Source organism: Penaeus japonicus, unplaced genomic scaffold (genome assembly GCF_977035675.1).
Source record: "Penaeus japonicus unplaced genomic scaffold, GWHDUDI00000001_assembly GWHDUDI00000014, whole genome shotgun sequence".
In the NCBI taxonomy this organism is placed as follows: Eukaryota; Metazoa; Arthropoda; class Malacostraca; order Decapoda; family Penaeidae; genus Penaeus; species Penaeus japonicus.
The window spans coordinates 27,202,745-27,207,744 of NW_028234416.1; the positions used below are offsets into that span (position 1 = coordinate 27,202,745).

The following is a 5,000-nucleotide window of genomic DNA, read 5'->3' on the forward strand; positions in this document are numbered from 1 at the left end:
ATAATTATGGTGATAATAATGATAATGGTAATAATAATCGTGATGATGATAATAATAACAGTATCAATGATAATATAAGAATAGCAACAATAGTGATAATGATGAGAGTAATGATAATAATAGTAATGATCATAACATCAATGCTAACAATAATTAAAGCAATAACAATGATAATAACATCAACACTCCACTACCATTACCACTAACAATAACAAATACATCAACAATAGCAAAAATAAACATGAAAACAAAAACTAGAGACACCCCCCCCAAAAAAAAAAATAAAAAAAATATATATATATATATATATATATATATATATATATATATATATATATATATATATATATATATATATAAAAACCAGAGTTCGATCCCCCAGCCGATATCAACACCCAAGAGTCGATAAAGATATTCCTGGAAGTCGATAAGTCTATAAAAAGAAGTACGTTAGGATTGACTCTCGGGCTCTCGGGTTCCGTGTGAAATTGTCATTACTGTTGTTATTATTGTTATTGGTTTAATGCTGATATTATTATGATTGTTATTATGATTAATATGTTATTACGGAAATTGGGGATGGTGTATGTGGTTACTGTAGTAGTATTGGTAGTAACAGCAACAACAACAAGAGCAGAAACAGTAACAGTCGCATCAGTAATAACAACTATAACAACAACGATAGTAGTTATAGATAATTAACATTACTATGTGCGCATCAGAGTTTTATGGGCTAAAACAATGTATCTTTTAAGAATAGATGAACACCAAGAGCTAATGATATAGGCCTATGGAGTCGAATAGGTAATTACCAAGAGTTAATGATATAGGCCTATGGAGAGTAATAGGTGATTACCAAGGGCTAATGAGTCTTGTATTATTATCATTACGTTATTAGTTCAAGTGGTTGATTCTTTATTGTGATAGCATAGCAAGTATTGGTCTTTCTCTAAAAAAAAAGACAAAACAAAAAATAAGGTTATCAATTTAATTATTAACAATTGACAATATGAAGCGTAACGCCGGCATCCACATATCTGTTTCTTCATTTTTTCTGACACAGAAGAGACAAAACGAAGCCTCTCAGGAATTGGATAGTGTGTGTTCGGCAAAGAGAAAAGAAAACAAAAGTAGGAATGACAAAAAATAAGAAGTGAAATAACATGGATAATAATATCAGATTAGAAATAGTAACAAACAAAAACAACGATAAAAGATAAGAAAATAACAAGAGATGGGAAAAGACGACGAGGGTAATATTGAGAGCAATAATGACGACAAAAAGTAAAAGCAATAACGATATAATAATGATTAATTAATGATTATTAATTAATGAAACAATCATTAGGACCAGATTAAACCCAACTAAAGTCGTAAACATAGCTTATCAGAGAGATCCCGCAAAAGAGCGAAAGTTGCACCTGAGGCACTAGCACCTTATGGGAGTGGAAAGGCTGACCGAAGGCGCTGACGCCGAGGACAAGCCTTGACACCGCCGCATCCCTATCCTGCACCTTACAGAATTTTGAGGTGGAATCATCCTGGCTTCCTATATTACAGAGTTGAGCAGCTAGTGATAAGAGGTTAATTAGGGGGTGTCCAACACTGACGTTAGGTGGAGGTACAGCAACCCCAGTGGGGGTTTTAGCATTTCAGAGGTATTTCCAATGCATTTTGAAGAAATATGTATGTACAATTATAGCCTAAATTATTGACATATTTCTGCATATCATGTCACAACAAGAGGGTGGCTCCTTCTGGATCCACCTTTGGCTGTGGCGCACCATCAGGTACATCATGGACCAGTTGTGTCAATCCTCTGAGAACAATGCCATTCGGTAGGATATAAAAAGAAAGTAATTGGCTAAAATGGCAGCCATAGCCCAAGCCAAACCATGCTTCTGACCCAGACAGGACTTCTGCAGATATCAGTGGAAGTCAGGACAGAATAAGTCCTTCCTCCGCCAGGATAAGACACCTCTCTTTCTCAGATTACCCTCAAGCCTGTCCCTCACTGCTTTTCCAAGCAAGAACTCCGTCCAGGGGAATCTTAACATTGTCTTTAACATGGCGTAGTACTCCTGCCAACGCCAGAAGTACAAATGCAGCCAGACAACTGCAGCCTCTATCAAACTATGAAAGGGCTCTAACAGGTTGCAACCGAAACGATTAGTTTATATTTGATAGAAAACCAAGACAACAGATTTCATTCCAAGGCGATACCGTTTTCTTGATTTTGTGATGCTACTTAGAATATCTACTATCCTTCCTAAAGTGATGATGCCTTAAAGTCATTGATTTTTAACTAACTTTTACCTTTATTACGAAGATAGGACTTACAAAAGACACTCCTTTTGTAAGTAAATGGATAGTGACACAACACGTACCATTCAGCTCCTTTGCTAGGGAAGAGGGGCGTGGCTTCTCTGCTAGTATAGCGTACGATGACTATGGTAACCACGAGTCTCCTACCTATCCAGTTCCCCCATTGCCCACCACCTGTTCAGCCAACAATAAGCCTAACCAACTCAGGAGATAAGACGACACGGGAGATAAGAGTTCCAATAAACTAAGGCAACGTTTAAGCACCCCCACCCTGACTTCACTCAAAGATATTACGAGGATGACGAGTCTGAGATAAGAAAAAAAATGCTAACAGGAAAAAAACAAGCATTACCTTAGCCTACACTAAGCAAATGAACACTACGTGCTTAAATACTATCTAAATTTCCTTGAAGAAAAAAACGTGTAGTACTCACCTAGGTTAATGTCGAGGTAGCGACCGGTTTCACACGATAAGGGAACAGGTTAAAAAAAATAGTCCCGCGGAAGGAACACTTACGCAAAATTGGAGAGAGGAAAAAAAACACACACAGAAGGAATAGCTTGCGCTTTGCGTGTCGGTTATCGAGGACCCGATTCCCACACACTAGCGATGGGTGTGAGGAATGGGGGAGGGGGAGGGAGGCGAGGTGGAACAGTGATAAGCTGGAGGTATTAGTGTGATGGTACCAGACCGCAGACAAAAATAATTTCACATCTTGTCCACTAGAACTTGTCTCGTGACCTAGCTGTTTATCATCACCAGGCAAAACCAACATTCTAATACATACATATACATACACACACACACACACACACACACACACACACACACACACACACACACATATATATATATTATATATATATATATATATATATATATATATATATATATATATATATATATATATACATGTATACCACATATATATATATATATATATATATATATATATATATATATGTACATGTATATATATATATATATATATATATATATATATATATATATATATATATACTTATTCATTTTAACTGAACACGGTATATGACAACGGTTGCTTTGCAAAATTCTGTTAACGTTGAGGGTAACGCTGGTGCAGGTTTGAAGAGGATTATGACCCCCATTCCAACTCTTGGTACCCTGAGCACGTGCTTGATTTGCTTAGAGATTAACCGATGTAAAGATAATAATATAACGGTCATAGAAGAACTTAGGGAAATATTTCAGGTGAGCAGTGAGTGTCATCCTCCCCATAAAAAAATATATGTTGATAATAATAACAGCAATTATGACTAAATCATAATCATTCTCATTGGCAAGATTAATGACAATAATTTTTAGCAATTTTCCAAGGGGGGGGGGTCCATTTAGATCAGCTACAAATAACACAATTCTTATATAGAGCAATTCAGTATAGTAAGAGTGGTGTCTTATGATCTTTTATTGCTATTTTCAATATTTCCGCATTGTTACCATGATCATTATTATCATTATCATCATTATTATTATTGTCAGTATTACCAACAACATTAATGATAGTATTAACATTGCAAATAGCAGTAAGAGTGATAATGCTAATGCTTATTATAGAGTAATAAAATTAGTAATGCTAATAAAAAATGATAACTGTAATGATAATGGGAGTCATAACAAACATGATAATCATGATGAAAATAACAATATTTATGATAATGGTAATAACGATAATAATCATGATGAGTGATAAAGTCAATTAAGATTTTATCATCATCATTTTGACAGTAGTAGTAGAGTAATCATCAGTATTTCTAGGTAGTACTATTACATACGATATTAATGTTGTCGTCATCATAATCGTCTTCGTCATCATCATCATCAGCATCCTCCTCCTCCAACTCCTCCTCATCATCATCATTATCATCATCATCATCATCATCATCGTCTTCATCGTCATCATCATCACCATTATTATCATCATCATCACCATCATCATTATCGGCATCAATGAGATATAATCATAAACTCGTAATATAATTATGATCGATAATGATAGAACCGAGATTTTAACGAGAATTGGATCTGCAGAAACACGAATTAATGACAATAGACATAAATATTTAGATAAGAGATATGTGTGTATTATGAAAATGATACGCATAATGATGTAAATGCAGTGAGAAATATCCGCAAAGAGTACTGTTAACGGCTATTACAGTATGAGAAAAGTATTCATATGTTTTGTTCTAAAATATGGGAAAGTTATGAACTCTGATATCTCATAAGTAAATGGTTTTATATATCTAAAATGATAAAATGAAAAAGGTGTTTTCATTATCATATGTGTGTATCTGATTGTAAAGAAATGATATGACCTAACTTTAAAAAGTAAAAGATTGAAAACTCTCACAATTGAATTTTCTTTTATTTTGACATTTTCATTTCCTTTCGTGTTGAAAAGATAGCGCTGGGTCAAAGTAATATTATTGATGGCCATCTCATAAAATAGGGTTTGAAAATAGCAGCATCCAATTGCCTGAAATTACCGCATCGAATTTGAATAGACAGATAATAAAACGAATCAAAGAACAAAAGAAAGATGAAAAAACACGTAAATAAGACCATAACCCAGCGGTTGCTCTGAGGTGTTGTGATGAGGGTGAAGTGAAGGCAAAGTTCGAGTGTTTGCTATTTC

The 5,000-nt window shown here is 34.5% G+C and overlaps 2 protein-coding genes across 3 annotated transcripts in view; one reads left to right on the top strand and one right to left on the bottom strand.

The window, feature by feature from the left end:
* Nucleotides 1-2,482, bottom strand: part of LOC122263650 (uncharacterized) — a 69,965-nt gene extending 67,483 nt beyond the window's left edge. Inside the window, exon 1 of the mRNA XM_043032200.2 lies at nt 2,388-2,482. The gene's annotated coding sequence lies outside the window, so the exon portion shown is untranslated. The remainder of the gene's footprint in view (nt 1-2,387) is intronic.
* A 2,445-nt stretch (nt 2,483-4,927) lies between these two features.
* The window catches only part of LOC122263653 (uncharacterized), a 34,309-nt gene continuing 34,236 nt past the window's right edge, over nt 4,928-5,000 (top strand). For both annotated transcript variants that reach the window (XM_086544126.1, XM_043032222.2), the window contains exon 1: nt 4,928-5,000. This exon is cut by the window's right edge and continues 64 nt beyond it. The gene's annotated coding sequence lies outside the window, so the exon portion shown is untranslated.